Source organism: Puma concolor, chromosome A3 (assembly GCF_028749965.1).
Source record: "Puma concolor isolate L17-30 chromosome A3, mPumCon1.1.hap2, whole genome shotgun sequence".
Taxonomy (NCBI): domain Eukaryota; kingdom Metazoa; phylum Chordata; class Mammalia; order Carnivora; family Felidae; genus Puma; species Puma concolor.
In genome coordinates this window covers 104,341,147-104,361,199 of record NC_141669.1, presented here as the reverse complement: position 1 = coordinate 104,361,199, position 20,053 = coordinate 104,341,147, and the positions used below count along the sequence as shown (strand labels likewise).

Below are 20,053 nucleotides of genomic sequence, written 5' to 3'. Positions count from 1 at the left end.
ATTGCATTGAATGTGTAGATAGCTTTGGGTAGTATTGACATTTTGATAATATTTATTCTTCCAATCCATGAGCAGGGAATGTCTTTCCATTTCTTTAAATCTTCTTCAATTACCTTCATAAGCTTTCTATAGTTTTCAGCATACAGATCCTTTACATCTTTGGTTAGATTTATTCCTAGGTATTTTATGCTTCTTGGTGCAATTGTGAATGGGATCAGTTTCTTTATTTGTCTTTCTGTTGCTTCATTGTTAGTGTATAAGAATGCAACTGATTTCTGTACATTGATTTTGTATCCTGCAACTTTGCTGAATTCATGTATCAGTTCTAGCAGACTTTTGGTGGAGTCTATCGGATTTTCCATGTATAATATCATGTCATCTGCAAAGAGCGAAAGCTTGACTTCATCTTTGCCAATTTTGACGCCTTTGATTTCCTTTTGTTGTCTGATTGCTGATGCTAGAACTTCCAGCACTATGTTAAACAACAGCGGTGAGAGTGGGCATCCCTGTTGTGTTCCTGATCTCAGGGAAAAAGCTCTCAGCTTTTCCCCGTTGAGGATGATGTTAGCTGTGGGCTTTTCATAAATGGCTTTTATGATCTTTAAGTATGTTCCTTCTATCCCGACTTTCTTTTTTTTTTTTTTTTTATTTATATATGAAATTTATTATCAAATTGGTTTCCATACAACACCCAGTGCTCATCCCAAAAGGTGCCCTCCTCAGTACCCATCACCCACCCTCTCCTCCCTCCCACCCCCCATCAACCCTTAGTTTGTTCTCAGTTCTCAACAGTCTCTTATGCTTTGGCTCTCTCCCACTCTAACCTCTTTTTTTTTTTTTTTTTTTTTGTTCCCCTCCCCCATGGGTTTTTCTTAAGTTTCTCAGGATCCACATAAGAGTGAAACCATATGGTATCTGTCTTTCTCTGTATGGCTTATTTCACTTAGCATCACACTCTCCAGTTCCATCCACGTTGCTACAAAAGGCCATATTTCATTTTTTCTCATTGCCACGTAGTACTCCATTGTGTATATAAACCACAATTTCTTTATCCATTCATCAGTTGATGGACATTTAGGCTCTTTCCATAATTTGGCTATTGTTGAGAGTGCTGCTATGAACATTGGGGTACAAGTGCCCCTATGCATCAGTACTCCTGTGTCCCTTGGATAAATTCCTAGCAGTGCTATTGCTGGGTCATAGGGTAGGTCTATTTTTAATTTTCTGAGGAACCTCCACACTGCTTTCCAGAGCGGCTGCACCAATTTGCATTCCCACCAACAGTGCAAGAGGGTTCCCGTTTCTCCACATCCTCTCCAGCATCTATAGTCTCCTGATTTGTTCATTTTGGCCACTCTGGCGTGAGGTGATATCTGGGTGTGGTTTGGATTTGTATTTCCCTGATAAGGAGCGACGCTGAACATCTTTTCATGTGCCTGTTGGCCATCCGGATGTCTTCTTTAGAGAAGTGTCTATTCATGTTTTCTGCCCATTTCTTCACTGGGTTATTTGCTTTTCGGGTGTGGAGTTTGGTGAGCTCTTTATAGATTTTGGATACTAGCCCTTTGTCCGATATGTCATTTGCAAATATCTTTTCCCATTCCGTTGGTTGCCTTTTAGTTTTGTTGGTTGTTTCCTTTGCAGTGCAGAAGCTTTTTATCTTCATAAGGTCCCAGTAATTCACTTTTGCTTTTAATTCCCTTGCCTTTGGGGATGTGTCGAGTAAGAGATTGCTACGGCTGAGGTCAGAGAGGTCTTTTCCTGCTTTCTCCTCTAAGGTTTTGATGGTTTCCTGTCTCACATTCAGGTCCTTTATCCATTTTGAGTTTATTTTTGTGAATGGTGTGAGAAAGTGGTCTAGTTTCAACCTTCTGCATGTTGCTGTCCAGTTCTCCCAGCACCATTTGTTGAAGAGACTGTCTTTTTTCCATTGGATGTTCTTTCCTGCTTTGTCAAAGATTAGTTGGCCGTACGTTTGTGGGTCTAGTTCCGGGGTTTCTATTCTATTCCATTGGTCTATGTGTCTGTTTTTGTGCCAATACCATGCTGTCTTGATGATGACAGCTTTGTAGTAGAGGCTAAAGTCTGGGATTGTGATGCCTCCTGCTTTGGTCTTCTTCTTCAAAATTACTTTGGCTATTCGGGGCCTTTTGTGGTTCCATATGAATTTTAGGATTGCTTGTTCTAGTTTCGAGAAGAATGCTGGTGCAATTTTGATTGGGATTGCATTGAATGTGTAGATAGCTTTGGGTAGTATTGACATTTTGACAATATTTATTCTTCCAATCCATGAGCAGGGAATGTCTTTCCATTTCTTTAAATCTTCTTCAATTACCTTCATAAGCTTTCTATAGTTTTCAGCATACAGATCCTTTACATCTTTGGTTAGATTTATTCCTAGGTATTTTATGCTTCTTGGTGCAATTGTGAATGGGATCAGTTTCTTTATTTGTCTTTCTGTTGCTTCATTGTTAGTGTATAAGAATGCAACTGATTTCTGTACATTGATTTTGTATCCTGCAACTTTGCTGAATTCATGTATCAGTTCTAGCAGACTTTTGGTGGAGTCTATCGGATTTTCCATGTATAATATCATGTCATCTGCAAAGAGCGAAAGCTTGACTTCATCTTTGCCAATTTTGACGCCTTTGATTTCCTTTTGTTGTCTGATTGCTGATGCTAGAACTTCCAGCACTATGTTAAACAACAGCGGTGAGAGTGGGCATCCCTGTCGTGTTCCTGATCTCAGGGAAAAAGCTCTCAGTTTTTCCCCGTTGAGGATGATGTTAGCTGTGGGCTTTTCATAAATGGCTTTTATGATCTTTAAGTATGTTCCTTCTATCCCGACTTTCTCAAGGGTTTTTATTAAGAAAGGGTGCTGGATTTTGTCAAAGGCCTTTTCTGCATCGATTGACAGGATCATATGGTTTTTCTCTTTTTTTTTGTTAATGTGATGTATCACGTTGATTGATTTGCGAATGTTGAACCAGCGCTGCATCCCAGGAATGAATCCCACTTGATCATGGTGAATAATTCTTTTTATATGCCGTTGAATTCGATTTGCTAGTATCTTATTGAGAATTTTTGCATCCATATTCATCAGGGATATTGGCCGGTAGTTCTCTTTTTTTACTGGGTCTCTGTCTGGTTTAGGAATCAAAGTAATACTGGCTTCATAGAATGAGTCTGGAAGTTTTCCTTCCCTTTCTATTTCTTGGAATAGCTTGAGAAGGATAGGTATTATCTCTGCTTTAAACGTCTGGTAGAACTCCCCTGGGAAGCCATCTGGTCCTGGACTCTTATTTGTTGGGAGATTTTTGATAACCGATTCAATTTCTTCGCTGGTGATGGGTCTGTTCAAGCTTTCTATTTCCTCCTGATTGAGTTTTGGAAGAGTGTGGGTGTTCAGGAATTTGTCCATTTCTTCCAGGTTGTCCAATTTGTTGGCATATAATTTTTCATAGTATTCCCTGATAATTGTTTGTATCTCTGAGGGATTGGTTGTAATAATTCCATTTTCATTCATGATTTTATCTATTTGGGCCATCTCCCTTTTCTTTTTGAGAAGCCTGGCTAGAGGTTTGTCAATTTTGTTTATTTTTTCAAAAAACCAACTCTTGCTTTCGTTGATCTGCTCTACAGTTTTTTTAGATTCTATATTGTTTATTTCTGCTCTGATCTTTATTATTTCTCTTCTTCTGCTGGGTTTAGGCTGCCTTTGCTGTTCTGCTTCTATTTCCTTTAGGTGTGCTGTTAGATTTTGTATTTGGGATTTTTCTTGTTTCTTGAGATAGGCCTGGATTGCAATGCATTTTCCTCTCAGGACTGCCTTCGCTGCGTCCCAAAGCGTTTGGATTGTTGTATTTTCATTTTCGTTTGTTTCCATATATTTTTTAATTTCTTCTCTAATTGCCTGGTTGACCCACTCATTCGTTAGTAGGTGTTCTTTAACCTCCATGCTTTTGGAGGTTTTCCAGACTTTTTTCTGTGGTTGATTTCAAGCTTCATAGCGTTGTGGTCTGAAAGTATGCATGGTATGATTTCAATTCTTGTAAACTTATGAAGGGCTGTTTTGTGACCCAGTATATGATCTATCTTGGAGAATGTTCCATGTGCACTCGAGAAGAAAGTATATTCTGTTGCTTTGGGATGCAGAGTTCTAAATATATCTGTCAAGTCCATCTGATCCAATGTCTCATTTAGGGCCCTTGTTTCTTTATTGATCGTGTGTCTAGATGATCTATCCATTTCTGTAAGTGGGGTGTTAAAGTCCCCTGCAATTACCACATTCTTCTCAATAAGGTTGCTTGTGTTTATGAGTAATTGTTTTATATATTTGGGCGCTCCGGTATTCGGCGCATAGACATTTATAATTGTTAGCTCTTCCTGATGGATAGACCCTGTCACTATTATATAATGTCCTTCTTCATCTCTTGTTACAGCCTTTAATTTAAAGTCTAGTTTGTCTGATATAAGGATGGCTACTCCAGCTTTCTTTTGGCTTCCAGTAGCATGATAAATAGTTCTCCATCCCCTCACTCTCAATCTAAAGGTGTCCTCAGGTCTAAAATGAGTCTCTTGTAGACAGCAAATAGATGGTTCTTGTTTTTTTATCCATTCTGATACCCTATGTCTTTTGGTTGGCGCATTTAGTCCATTTACATTCAGTGTTATTATAGAAAGATATGGGTTTAGAGTCATTGTGATGTCTGTATGTTTTATGCTTGTAGTGATGTCTCTGGTACTTTGTCTCACAGGGTCCCCCTTAGGATCTCTTGGAGGGCTGGTTTAGTGGTGACAAATTCCTTCAGTTTTTGTTTGTTTGTGAAGACCTTTATCTCTCCTTCTATTCTAAATGACAGACTTGCTGGATAAAGGATTCTCGGCTGCATATTTTTTCTGTCTAGCACACTGAAAATCTCGTGCCAATTCTTTCTGGCCTGCCAAGTTTCAAAAGAGAGATCAGTCACGAGTCTTATAGGTCTCCCTTTATATGTGAGGGCACGTTTACCCCTTGCTGCTTTCAGAATTTTCTCTTTATCCTTGTATTTTGCCAGTTTCACTATGATATGTTGTGCAGAAGATCGATTCAAGTTACGTCTGAAGGGAGTTTTCTGTGCCTCTTGGATTTCAATGCCTTTTTCCTTCCCCAGTTCAGGGAAGTTCTCAGCTATTATTTCTTCAAGTACCCCTTCAGCACCTTTCCCTCTCTCTTCCTCCTCTGGGATACCAATTATGCGTAGATTATTTCTTTTTAGTGTATCACTTAGTTCTCTAATTTTCCCCTCATATTCCTGGATTTTTTTATCCCTCTTTTTCTCAGCTTCCTCTTTTTCCATAACTTTATCTTCTAGTTCACCTATTCTCTCCTCTGCCTCTTCAATCCGAGCCGTGGTGGTTTCCATTTTGTTATGCATTTCGTTTAAAGCGTTTTTCAGCTCCTCGTGACTGTTCCTTAGTCCCTTGATCTCTGTAGCAAGAGATTCTCTGCTGTCAGCTATACTGTTTTCAAGCCCAGCGATTAATTTTATGACTATTATTCTAAATTCACTTTCTGTTATATTATTTAAATCCTTTTTGATCAGCTCATTAGCTGTTGTTATTTCCTGGAGATTCTTCTGAGGGGAATTCTTCCGCTTGGTCATTTTGGATAGTCCCTGGCGTGGTGAGGACCTGCAGGGCACTTCCCCTGTGCTGTGGTGTATAACTGGAGTTGGTGGGCGGAGCCGCAGTCAGACCTGATGTCTGCCCCCAGCCCACCGCTGGGGCCACAGTCAGACTGGTGCGTGCCTTCTCTTCCCCTCTCCTAGAGGCGGGATTCACTGTGGGGTGGGGTGGTCTGTCTGGGCTACTTGCACACTGCCAGGCTTGTGATGCTGGGGATCTGGCGTCTTAGCTGGGGCGGGTAGGCAAGGTGCACAGGGGCAGGAGGGGCAGGCTTAGCTTGCTTCTCCTTAGGTGATCCACTTCAGGAGGGGCCCTGTGGCAGCAGGAGGGAGTCAGATCTGCTGCCGGAGGTTTGGCTCTGCAGAAGCGCAGAGTTGGGTGTTTGCGCGGAGCGAGCAAGTTCCCTGGCAGGAACTGGTTCTCTTTGGGATTTTGGCTGGGGGATGGGCGGGGGAGATGGCGCTGGCGAGCGCCTTTGTTCCCCACCAAACTGAGCTCTGTCGTCCGGGGGCTCAGCAGCTCTCCTTCCCTTTGTCCTCCAGCCTTCCCGCTTTCTGAGCAGAGCTGTTCACTTATGACCTCCCAGCCGCTAAGTCGCGCTTGCTGTCGGAACACAGTCCGTCAGGCCCCTCCGCTTTTTGCAAGCCAGACTCGGGGGCTGTGCTTGGCCGGCGAGCCGCCCCTCCGCCCCGGCTCCCTCCCGCCAGTCCGTGGAGCGCGCACTGCCTCGCCGCCCTTCCTACCCTCTTCCGTGGGCCTCTTGTCTGCGCTTGGCTCCGGCGACTCCGTTCTGCTAATCCTCTGGTGGTTTTCTGGGTTATTTAGGCAGGTGTAGGTGGAATCTAAGTGATCAGCAGGACGCGCGGTGAGCCCAGCGTCCTCCTACGCCGCCATCTTCCCTCTCCAAGCCACAACTTCTTTATCCATTCGTCAGTTGATGGACATTTAGGCTTTTTCCATGATTTGGCTATTGTTGAGAGTGCTGCTATAAACATTGGGGTACAAGTGCCCCTGTGCATCAGCACTCCTGTATTCCTTGGGTAAATTCCTAGCAGTGCTATTGCTGGGTCATAGGGTAGATCTATTTTTAATTTTTTGAGAAATTTCCACACTGTTTTCCAGAGTGGCTGCACCAGTTTGCATTCCCACCAACAGTGCAAGAGGGTTCCCATTTCTCCACATCCTCTCCAGCATCTATAGTCTCCTGATTTGTTCATTTTAGTCACTCTGACTGGTGTGAGGTGACATCTCAGTGTGGTTTTGATTTGTATTTCCCTGGTGAGGAGTGATGTTGAGCATCTTTTCATGTGCCTGTTGGCCATCTGGATGTCTTCTTTATAGAAGTGTCTATTCATGTTTTCTGCCCATTTCTTCACTGGATTATTTGTTTTTTGGGTGTGGAGTTTGGTGAATTGTTTATAGATTGTGGATACTAGCCCTTTGTCTCATATGTCATTTGCAAATATCTTTTCCCATTCCGTCGTCGATTGCCTTTGGGTTTCATTGTATGGCATTTTAAATCCTCTCCCATTGATTCTAGTACTAACTTTTTTGCCTCGTGGTTTCCCTTCTCATTCACACACAGTGTCATGTGTTTGCATACATTCTCACCTTTCCTCATGTTTCTCTTCCAATTTGAAATACCTCCCTCTCTTCCCTACTAATCTAAATTCTAGCCCCATCACATAGGAAATACTATAACATATTAGATACTGTTGTTATTGTTAAAGGATGAATCCACATGATTCTTTGTTAACTTTGTCTTCGTTTTGCCAACAAATATCAATGGGTCTTTCCTCTATCTTTTTTTTTAAGTAAGTTGTCACAGAAAATTTTAATTTTTTTTTGTTTTTTTGTTTTTTATATTTTAATATTTTTTAAAGTTTTTATTTAAATGTCAGTTAAAATTTTTGATTTTTTATGTTATAGTCACATTTCCTTCTCTTCACACTTGATTGCAAGGTCTTTGAGAAGAAAGACTATGACAGACTCATCTGTGTATTCTCACAGCATCTAGTCCAAACATGGCACATAGTAATCACATAGTAATTGCTTCTTAATTGTTTGATGAATGTGAGAAAGAATGAATGGTTTCTCTCATCTAATTGTGCTGAGGAATTGTTTATACTAAATTCTTCACATTGTCCCATCCATTTCCTTCACCTAGCAATAGCAATCATGTGTTTGTTTTTAATACATAATTTAATTTTTCACTTTATATTTTAATTACGGTGATATATGTACACAGATGAAAACATTTTTTAAATGATTAATAAAGAAAAATACCAGTTTCCCACTCATTAGCATGCCATTCGCAACTCTTTTAACTATTTCTTGTGCTTTTTAGATATATGTTCTTAAGTATGTGTGTACTGAAATTAGTTTATTGATTGTAGATATTATCTACTGATTTCAAATTATACTTGGTAGATGAGTAGTTAGTTCTGTCTGGTAGAAAAGACCATAATCTCAGGCCAAGCAACAGAGTTTTGTCTACACACAGCCAGGTGATTCTCAAAGATACTGGGCCTGTGATTTTCCCTGTGTTCACCTCTGACTCTGTCACTCAACTGAAAGCTTAAATGATATAATCATTGGCTTAAGTCTTGGGACTCTGTACAGAGTCTCCTGTAATGCTATTAAGCTTTAAGTTCATTCTTGTGTTTAAATATTGGTTTAATATTAATTTCTCATATTTTGTTTATTAAGTGTAATATTTCATTAAAGCCTTGGAAAACACTCTATATAGTCATCATCCACATACCTCTATGCATTCACTTATATGACTTTTGGAAAATGCTAGTGCAATTTCCAGTTTGTAAACCCATGGAAATACAAATAATGTAGAAATAACATCTATAGAGAGCAATTATTCCTTTGAAACTTTTAAAGAAAATATTGTATCAATATCACTATTAGGTAAAATTTAACATAAATCTCAGAGCAATTCCGTACATCTCCAAGAGAAAATTTGCGAAGTTTAGTTTTTACTTCTCTTTCCTCATCTGGATACAACTTCATACCTCAAGGGGAAATGGTGTCAAACATAAGCTGTGTTTGTCCTAGACATGTTCATTTAGTCAGAAGAGGTCAACCAAAGGGTATGAGATGTCCAAAAGGTTTTCTCCTCATACACTGGCCAAGAATGTATAATAAAGATAGAGATAAGATAAAGAAAGCAAAGGTAGGTGCAGCCTAATCCTAGATGGTCTGTGCTTAGGAAGAATGAAAGTTTTAATTGTTAAAATACAGAGCCAGGTGATGTTTCATATCACTGTGTGGTCAGATTATTAACAATGGTGTTGTCATGAGCAACATCATTATTATGTCTGAGCCATGTGTATGCAGGCTTCTTAGTGATTCACAGTGATATCATCAGTATGGGCCAGGGGGTAATGGCAGAGACAAAGACTGAACCCAACAGAGGTAGGGCCAAAGAAAACTTGTTTTTGAGTCAACATTAATCTCTACAGGATCTAAACTGAGGAAAGCCCAGACTGTGTCCATGACGGAACCCAAGCAAACAATTTTAATGAAGGTAAAATCTTCATTAAATAAATAGGCTAACATGCAAATTTTAAATGGAGAAAAACAAATACAATGAAATAAAATAATACCCCATTTCCTAACATATTTTCAGAAGTCAGTCTTTGGGCAGTGATTGCTGGGTTTCTTCACTAGGTATCGTTTTGGAGTGTGATAGTTTTCATCTGGCATGTCTTTGTCTATTACTTTCTTTGTGGGTTGTTGAACTGAACAGAGGCAGACATTACTCAGAATGAGGATGGAGACTGTCTGTTTTCTAGTAACAGAGCTTTATTTTAAATGTCTGCTTGCCCCAGATTTTTTTTTTGTAATGATGCAATAAAAAAAATCTTAGGATGTTTATCAGCTTCTATATCTAGAGAAAGATTCAGATTTTTCAAGGCTTGAAGGTGCTTACAAAAGGATGGGTTTTAAGCAATAGAGTTGCTTTTCTGATGTCTAAAGCTTCCAAGAAAAGTTTTCTCATTTCAGAATTGGGACTATTTAAACAACTTCAAATCATTATTTTTCATTAAAAAAATCACAATTCATGAAAAAATACATGTGTGTGTAGAAGTTGCATACAGAAAAGAGATCATGACTAGCTATTTTATCATTAAGTTAATATTTTTTTGTGTTTTTCTAACATATATTTATGTAAGATGACAGTCCTGCATTTGGCCAGAAAAAAATAATTCAGTTAATTTTGAATATTACTTCCTTACATGTTTAAATGGAAAATAATGAAAATGCCCTACTGGAAAATGAGAGACAGTTCATCTTACTTGCTCCTGGAGTCTTATATGAATCATAGAAAAATATTAACTTGACTCATATATAAGGATTTTCTCTGATTGAATGAGAAATGATTTATCTCTATATCTTTCCAGTCTTGTTACCATATCAAGTATTACAGTTAATTTTTCCTCAATTTTTACTCCAAATGAAGTTTTGAAAATTTATTCTGATGTTGGAATAATATAATATTGAGGGCTAAATTATAAATCAAGACACCAGCATTGGGACTCCAACTTGGCCATGGATTTGCCATGTGGTCTTAGGTCTAATCCAATAATCTCCTTAGGCGTCAGTATCTGCACCTAGAGAAATCTACAGGGGATTGAATATAATGGTATCTGAGGCTCCCCTTGGCTTCTGCATTAGGTAAAAGCCTTTGGTCACAATTGGTATGTATTTTACTTTGGTCATTAGAAGTTTGCTCTGGACCTACCTTATGTAAGGAAAGATGCTGTATTATATTCTTCTTACCAGAGTCAAACTGTTTTCAAATTCACTTGTAGCTGGGAATGAAGAGCTCTCCCCTAAGGGACATATGTTTCTCTCCCAAGAGGGGCATATGTTTTCTATTTGGAAAACAGATCTGCAGAGGCCATTCTAATCAGGCTGTGCACCTTCCTTTCAACTTGACTGTTCAGTAAACAAAACAATACCTCCAAACTATTCCAAATACCAGCATGAGCTGCCATCCTTGATAAGTTATTGTGCGAATCTCTCTTTCCTTTTTGCTTTTATTGGAAGTGACATAGTATTTCTGCATCAAATTAAATCTGGCCCACATGGAGCTCTTTTACACAGAAAATGAGAGAACATGGGTTGTTGGCAGATGTAAGGTAAATATAGAACCTCTGATGGTGTTTGGGTGCTATGAAGCTTATTCGTTGCCACAGACCAGCAATGGCTACATTTTTCACAAATAGTGAGGTTGTGATAAAGTTGTGCAACTCCTCCAAAAAGTGGGGTACTAAAATTTATACTAATCACTTTACTGCCAGTTGTTTTTACATGTCAACATATATATCTAATTGTGCTAACTTTTATGACCTGTTGTACTTCTTTCTATTCCTTTTTTGGTTACTATAGAAAGGATTGGCTTATTAGTCTGGGTGGAGCAAAAAAATGATGACAGTCAGTCTTGATTCTGAAGTGTATTCTGGGGTCTGGGAAATGGAGTTTGAAAGAATTCTGAACTCAATTCAGTATATTCAGCAGTTTAAGTGAAACTATACTAACCTTAATATCATGAATTGGCAGAACATGAACTTGAAGACAGGTTAGATCTTTATGGGGCAACAGACTTATTACCCCTGGTATGAAAATATGACTAGTTGTATTTTGTTCAAAACCTAGTAAACAATACTATGACATTGTAAGTTGAAACATAACTTGATTTTGAATTTACAGTTTTGAGTTCATATGGGCTGTGCTGCTTCCTAGCTTATATTTCCTGTTCACTGATATATGACATTAATTCAACAGGGAATTAATGAGGGCCCACTTTCTGCCAGGTACTTTATCAGATGTTGGGACTATATAGCTCAAAGTTGACTGGAATTCTAGGGTGTTACAGAGTTTAGAATGTTGCTTATCTTTTGGTTCTAGAGAATAATTAACTGCTGAGGTTCTTTGTGGGGGACATTCTAATTACTTCACTATTACATTCAAGGAGAGAACTCTGAGTTCTTGGCATACACAGGTCCATCCCACATTTTGAGAATTGGCTGAGGTACCCTAAAATGTTCTAAGAACCCAGCATTGACATTTGCTAATAAATCTAGCATTTAATTCTTTTCCTGAGTCTTAAGAGCCTTGGGTTCAGAGTCTTTTCACCTATGAGTAAAGAAAAGGCAATTTTGAGTAAAAATAAAGCCAACAAAATATCCTGCTCATGGTCATGCATTTTTTTTTCCTGAAAGATAGAGAAGATCTAGGGGGAATCACTGTATGATTCCTTCCATACAAGGTTCTTGGATCCTGTTTGTAAGTGATCAGAAGACTAGGAACAGCATACTTTATGGAAAGTTAGGACAAATTCATTTCTTTTTTTATGCATATTATTTCCTTTTTCTATGTTCTTTGTATTCACTATGTTTTTCTTTTTCCTAATTTTTTTGTAATTTTTTTGTAATTTTTTTTTTTTTTTAAATTCACATCCAAATTAGTTAGCATATAGTGCAACAATGATTTCAGGAGTTGTTTCCTTAGTGCCCCTTATCCATTTAGCCCATCCCCCCTCCCACAACCCCTCCAGTAACCCTCAGTTTGTTCTCCATATTTATGAGTCTCTTCTGTTTTGTCCCCCTCCCTGTTTTTATATTATTTTTGTTTCCCTTCCCTTATGTTCATCTGTTTTCTCTCTTAAAGTCCTCATATGAGTGACGTCATATGATTTTTGTCTTTCTCTGACTAATTTCACTTAGCATAATCCCCTCCAGTTCCATCCACGTAGTTGCAAATGGCAAGATTTCATTCTTTTTGATTGTTGAGTAATACTCCATTGTATATATATATATATATACCACATCTTCTTTATCCATTCATCCATCAAGGGACATTTGGGCTCTTTCCATACTTTGGCTGTTGTTGATAGTGCTGCTATAAACATGGGGGTGCATGTGTCCCTTTGAAACAGCACACCTGTATCCCTTGGATAAATGCCTAGTAGTGCAATTGCTAGGTCATAGGGTAGTTCTATTTTTAGTTTTCTTGAGGAACCTCCATACTGTTTTCCAAAGTGGCTGCACCAGCTTGCATTGCCACCAACAATGCAAAAGAGATCCTCTTTCTCCACATCCTCACCAACATCTGTTGTTGCCTGAGTTGTTAATGTTAGCCATTCTGACAGGTGTAAGGTGGTATATCATTATGGTTTTGATTTGTATTTCCCTGATGATAAGTGATGTTGAGCATTTTTTCATGTGTTGGTTGGCCATTTGGATGTCTTCTTTGGAGAAGTGTCTATTGATGTCTTTTGCCCATTCTTTACTGGATTATTTGTTTTTTGTGTGTTGAGTTTGATAAGTTCTTTATAGATTTTGGATAGTAACTCTTTATCTGATGTGCAAATATCTTCTCCCATTCTGTCAGTTGCCTTTTAGTTTTGCTGATTGTTTCCTTCGCTGTGCAGAAGATTTTTATTTTGATGAGGTCCCAGTAGTTCATTTTTGCTTTTGTTTCCCTTGCCTCTGGAGACAGTTGAGTAAGAAGGTGCTGCAGCCAAGATCAAAGAGGTTTTTTCCTGCTTTCTCCTCGAGGATTTTGGTGGCTTCCTGTCTTATATTTAGGAATTTCATCCATTTTGAGTTTATTTTTGTGTATGGTGTAAGAAACTTGACCAGGTTCATTTTTCTGCATGTCGCTGTCCAATTTTCCCAGCACCATTTGATGAAGAGACTATCTTTCTTCCATTGGGTATTCTTTCCTGCTTTGTCAAAGATTAGTTGCCTATATGTTTGTGGGTCCATTTCTGGGTTCTCTATTCTTTTCCATTGGTGTGAGTGTCTGTTCTTGTGCCAGTACCATACTGTCTTGATGATTACAGCTTTGTAGTATAGCTTCCTAACTTCTTGATATATGGATACTTAGATTATTGACTTTCAGCCATTTTTCTTTTTAAATATATGCATTTAAGGCTATAAACTTTCCTTAAACTATGATTTTAGTTATATCTTATAAGTTTTAATATGTACTATATATATTAAACAATTGACCCTTGAACAACAGGGGTTTGAGCTGCACAGGTCCACTTATATGTGCATTTGTTTCCATAAATACAGTACAGTACTGTTAATGTATTTTCTTTTCCTTATGATTTTCTTAGTAACCTTTTCTGTAGCTTGCTTTATCGTAAGAATATGGCATATAATACATTTAACATACAAAATATGTTAATCGATTATTTATGTCATTGGTAAGGCTTCTGGTCAACAGTAGGCCATTAGTAGTTATGTTTTGGGAAGTAAAAGTTATATGTGGATTTGTGACTGTGCAGGAGTTGGCACTCCTAATCTCTGTGTTGTTTGAGAGTTAACTCTTAGTTCAGTTAAAAATATTTTCTAATTTTAATTGTTTCTTATTTTACCCATGAATTAGAGATGTATTCCTTAATTTCAAAAAAGAGACTTTCTAGTTATCTTTTTTCTATGACCTCTAGCTTAATTCCACTATAATTATAATACATTCTCCATATTATTTCAATTTGAAATTTGGTGAGATTTTCTATATAGTACAATGTGTGTCATTTTGGAAAATTTCTATAAACATTTGAGAAAGATGTGATTTCTAAAATTTGGGGGTACAGTGTTTCCATAGGATGAAGTCAGGTTACTAATCATGTGTAAGTCTGCTCACTACTTTCTGATATTTTGGGTCTGCATATTAACAAAATTTTTATTATAAACTTATCATTTATATCAAATGTTTTTCTACATCTATTTAAATGTTATATTACTTTCTCCTTTATTAATGTGGTAAATTATATATATTGATTTTTTTTAAGTTTACTTATTTACATTGAGAGTGAGAGAATGAGGGAGGGAGGGAGGGAGAGAGAGAGAATCCTAAGCAGGCTCTGCACTGTCAGCAAGGAGCCCAACGCAGGGCTCAAACTCACAAACCATGAGATCATGACCTGAGCCAAAACTTAGAGCCAGATGCCTAACCAACTGAGCCAGCCAGGCACCCCAATATTGATTTTTTAAATGTTATATAAGTCTAAATTTTAGTCCTGATGATTTATCTTTTAAAATGTGTCTGTGATTTGTTTACTAGTATTTTGTGCCTTGATTGTGTTGCTTAATCTCTTTTGTCACTTTGGAAAACTCTTAGCTATTTATCTTTGAAACATTATTCTGTCACATTATCTTTCTCCCTTCTGGATTCCAGATACTTGTATGTTCCAAATACTTGTATGTTCAATATCTCCCATATTATTTTTACATTCTTTTTGGTACTTCTTGTTAATTAAAAAAAATTTTAATATTCATTTAGTTTTTGAGAGAGAGTGAGCAAGCAAGCATGAGCAGGGGAGGAGCAGAGAAAAAGAGAGAGAGAATCTGAAGCAGGCTCCAGGCTCTGAGCTGTCAGATGTGGGGCTCGAACTCAAGAATGGTGAGATCATGACCTGAGCCAAAGTTGAACACTCAACCGACTGAGCCACCCACATGCTCTATGCACTTCTTGTTAACTTCTCAAGTTTTAGTTATGTGGGTCACCTGGGTGGCTCAGTTGGTTAAGTGTCCGACTTCAGCCCAGGTCATGATCTCACGGTTCATGAGTTCGAGCTCCGCATTGGGCTCTGTGCTGGCAGCTTGGAGCCTGGAGTCTGCTTCGGATTCTGTGTTTCCCTCTCTCTCTCTGCCCCTCCCCAGCTCATGCTCCCACTCTGTCTCTGTGAAAAATAAATAAACTTGAAAAAAAAAATTAAAGTTTTAGTTATGTGTATTTCTTCCTGATCTATTCCATCTTCCTAATTTTCTCTTCACCTTTTTACAGTTATTAAAATTATTAATCATGTTCTTTTTTAAAATTTTTAAATGCTTGTTTATTTTTGAGAGAGGGAGACACAATCTGAAGCAGGCTCCAGGCTCTCAGCTGTCAGTACAGAGTCCTACGTGGGGCTCAAACCCACCAACCATGACATGATGACCTAAGCTCAAGTCGGACACTTAACCAACTGAGCCACCCAGGTGCCCCATTAATCATGTTCTTAATATCCATTATCATATTTTTTCAGTTCCATAGTTTTAATTTTAAAAAAGATAAGTATTCTATTCCAAAATTTTTCTTCTTTAAAAAAATTCCTGATTATATAATTAATAGTTAATTTCATGTCTGGTATCTTCATAGTCATGATATCCTCTGAGTTTGTTTCTATCATCTGTATTTCCTCTCAGGTTTTGATTCCTCTCAGGTTTTCAGTATGCCAGTTTTTTTTTTAATAGAAAATATTGCATTTGATAACTTTTAAGAATATTTTGGAGCCCTGGCTCATTTTTATCTTTCTCCAAGAAATTCTGATAGGCATTTCTTAGGGTTGTTAACAATTCCAAATCACTTTAATCCAACTGGGGTTTGACATGATTTTAATCAGTCTCTATGACGTTTGGGATACTTGCAATTCAACTTTCTTTCCTAGGTCTGGTCTTTGAGGTACCAATTAAAAGACTAGGGTATTTACCAAAGATCTTCTTGGCATGCAATGTGCTACAGTATTTGTCCTCCTAGCAATATAAATCTCTGCTGTTTTCAGCCTCTTTTTGTCCACTATCAAAATGAGAAAATTCCTTGAGGAAACCAAATGCATGGATCATGTTTCTGGATGACCTCTTCCTCCTCCTCCTTGTTCATGTTTTGTCATCTTCTTCTTTCTTCTTTCGTTCTTCTTCTTCTTCATTTTTTTTTTTTTTTTGGATTGTGTACCCTCCATATCTTCACTGACTCAATCTATAATGCCGATAAAAGAGATTTTAAACTGTTTTCTCCAGTTCTTCTTCTTGTTTTTAAGGAAGTGGAGATGGGCCAAAATTAGTTAATCCATTTTGCCTCGAGTTAAATCCAAAACTAAAATCTTGGTTCAGTGTACCCTATTCTCTTTACTCAGTCTTCTCTATATTAGGAAATACACTCAATTCCTCAAGCCTGAAACATAGGAGTCATTCTTGATTTGTCAATTTCTCATACATCTTACATTCAGTTCTTGAGCATATCCTGCCAGTTCTTCCAGAATGTTTTTTTGAAATTCTCTGTCTTCATTGCTACCTCCAAGTCTGAGCCACCTTTCTCTCTTGTCTATTTCTTTAAAGCAACCTTTAGGGGCGCCTGGGTGGCTCAGATGGTTGAGCCTCCGACTTTGGCTCAGGTCATGATCTCACTGTTCATGAGTTTGAGCCCTGCGTCGGGCTCTGTGCTGACAGCTCAGAGCCTGGAGCCTGCTTCGGATTCTGTGTCTCCCTCTCTCTCTGACCCTCCCCCGTTCATGCTCTGTCTCTGTCTCAAAAAGAAATAAACATTAAAAAAGATTTTAAAAAAATAAAGCAACCTTTATACTGTTGTATTTACTGCCATTTATTCTTCACAAAGAAGCCAGAGTTATCTTCCAATAAATGACCTGTCCTCTTTAATGTAAATAACCTTAGAGCAGCTTGAATTTATTTTTTTTTTAATTTTTTTTTAACATTTATTTATTTTTGAGACAGAGAGAGACAGAGCATGAACAGGGGAGGGGCAGAGAGAGAGGGAGACACAGAATCTGAAACAGGCTCCAGGCTCTGAGCTGTCAGCACAGAGCCCGACGCGGGGCTCAAACTCACGGACCGTGAGATCATGACCTGAGCCGAAGTCGGACGCTTAACCGACCAAGCCACCCAGGCGCCCCAGAGCAGCTTGAATTTAGAAGAAAATCCACTCTTTAGCATAGCTGCTAAAGCCATTCATGATATTCCTGCTGACTATTGTCCAACTTCATCTCATATTCATCTCATATTCATTCCCGCCTTTTAAGCTTCATGTCAGCTGCAGTGGCCTTTTACATTTTTATTTTTAATATATGAAATTTATTGTCAAATTGGTTTCCATACAACACCCAGTGCTCATCCCAAAAGGTGCCCTCCTCAATACCCATCACCCACCCTCTCCTCCCTCCCACCCCCCATCAACCCTCAGTTTGTTCTCAGTTTTTAACAGTCTCTTATGCTTTGGCTCTCTCCCACTCTAACCTCTTTTTTTTTTTTTTCCTTCCCCTCCCCCATGGGTTCCTGTTAAGTTTCTCAGGATCCACATAAGAGTGAAACCATATGGTATCTGTCTTTCTCTGTATGGCTTATTTCACTTAGCATCACACTCTCTAGTTCCATCCACGTTGCTACAAAAGGCCATATTTCATTTTTTCTCATTGCCACGTAGTACTCCATTGTGTATATAAACCACAATTTCTTTATCCATTCATCAGTTGATGGACATTTAGGCTCTTTCCATAATTTGGCTATTGTTGAGAGTGCTGCTATGAACATTGGGGTACAAGTGCCCCTATGCATCAGTACTCCTGTATCCCTTGGATAAATTCCTAGCAGTGCTATTGCTGGGACATAGGGTAGGTCTATTTTTAATTTTCTGAGGAACCTCCACACTGCTTTCCAGAGCGGCTGCACCAATTTGCATTCCCACCAACAGTGCAAGAGGGTTCCCGTTTCTCCACATCCTCTCCAGCATCTATAGTCTCCTGATTTGTTCATTTTGGCCACTCTGACTGGCATGAGGTGATACCTGAGTGTGGTTTTGATTTGTATTTCCCTGCTAAGGAGCGATGCTGAACATCTTTTCATGTGCCTGTTGGCCATCCGGATGTCTTCTTTAGAGAAGTGTCTATTCATGTTTTCTGCCCATTTCTTCACTGGGTTATTTGTTTTTCGGGTGTGGAGTTTGGTGAGCTCTTTATAGATTTTGGATACTAGCCCTTTGTCCGATATGTCATTTGCAAATATCTTTTCCCATTCCGTTGGTTGCCTTTTAGTTTTGTTGGTTATTTCCTTTGCTGTGCAGAAGCTTTTTATCTTCATAAGGTCCCAGTAATTCATTTTTGCTTTTAATTCCCTTGCCTTTGGGGATGTGTCGAGTAAGAGATTGCTACGGCTGAGGTCAGAGAGGTCTTTTCCTGCTTTCTCCTCTAAGGTTTTGATGGTTTCCTGTCTCACATTCAGGCCCTTTATCCATTTTACATTTTAAATTACAATTTCTGGGGTGCCTGGGTAGCTCAGTCAGTTAAGCATCTGACTTTGGCTCAGATCGTGATCTCACGGTTCCTGGGTTTGAGCCCTGCCTTGGGCTCTGTGCTGACCACTCAGAACCTGGAGCCTGCTTCTGATTCTGTGTCTCCTTCTTTTTCCGCCCCTCCCCTGCTTGTGCTCTCTCTGCCTTTCAAAAATGAACAAATGTTAAAAGAAAAGTTAAAACACAATTTCTTTATATGTACTTTCTTTCTTTAAAATTTCTTAAACACACAAATATGTTCCTACCCCTTTCCCCACTCACAGAACATTATAGGGCACTTGCACATGCTATTTCCTGCCACTCTTTGTGAGATAAGTCCTCTTATCATTCAGGTATTCACTTAAATATCACATTGGTGCGTTTGCCTGCATTTTATGATATAGTTATCATGGCATAAACATGTAGAAGAATGGTAAATATAAGTGAGGAAATAAGTAGTTAGGAGATGATATTTGAGAATATAAATTGAAACATAAACTGAATATAGCATATGGCTAATGCCAAGCTTTGGGAGGTGGTGGGTATGGAACAATAATAGAAAACATGCTTTCAGAGGTAGAGTATATATGTGTTATGAGGAAACTTGGGAGGCAGACAGAAGAGCTTAAATTTCACATATAGTAAAAGAAAAAGAGGAGAAGGAGCAGGGTGATATGATGAAAGCATGGGTTAAACAGTAGACTGATGGTAGTGTGTGGGATGGCCTAGAGGTTAGGAGGAATCAGTAAGGGTCAGCTTCGTGGCTGCCCTTGTAATCCAGGTGTGAGGTGATGAGGGGTTGGATGAGGGTGATAGCAGTCAGGATGCAGAGAGTATGAATTTCAAAGGACAATTTGGAAGGACTTGATGACTGATAGGATATAAGGAATTAAGAGGAATAAGGATTTTGTTCCTGGAAGATGGGAGGCCGAGAAATAAGAAGGAGAGATAATAAATTCATTAAATTTACATGTTGATTTGGAACAACAAATTATACTAGAGAAGACTTGCCCCAGAAGTGGAAAATGAGGATGTTTTGTCTTCAAAGGAGAGGATAAAGCTAGAGGGGTGGTGCTAGACCCCAGTGTCCTACTAAGAGATCTCTCTCAGCGCCCCACTTTTCCTCAAAGAGTCAGCAGCAGACAGACTGAAACCACAACGTCCGGCCTTAGAAAGTGGGTTGTAAGGCTGAGCAATCTCACAGCGCTCATCTACTTCTTGACTTCCTTCTTCTATAAGAAGATAACAAAAACTTTGCTGACCATGACAGAGATAAGGGAAGGTCATATTTTGGAATCCCCTTGCTATAGTTTTCTAA

General features: G+C 38.7%; 1 long non-coding RNA gene across 2 annotated transcripts in view; it reads left to right on the top strand.

Annotated features, from left to right (window-relative positions):
- Positions 1–9,057: 9,057 nt before the first annotated feature.
- Positions 9,058–20,053, top strand: part of LOC147582627 (uncharacterized) — an 81,963-nt gene continuing 70,967 nt past the window's right edge. For both annotated transcript variants that reach the window (XR_015249363.1, XR_015249362.1), the window contains exon 1: positions 9,058–9,205. This is a non-coding gene — a long non-coding RNA (uncharacterized LOC147582627). The remainder of the gene's footprint in view (positions 9,206–20,053) is intronic.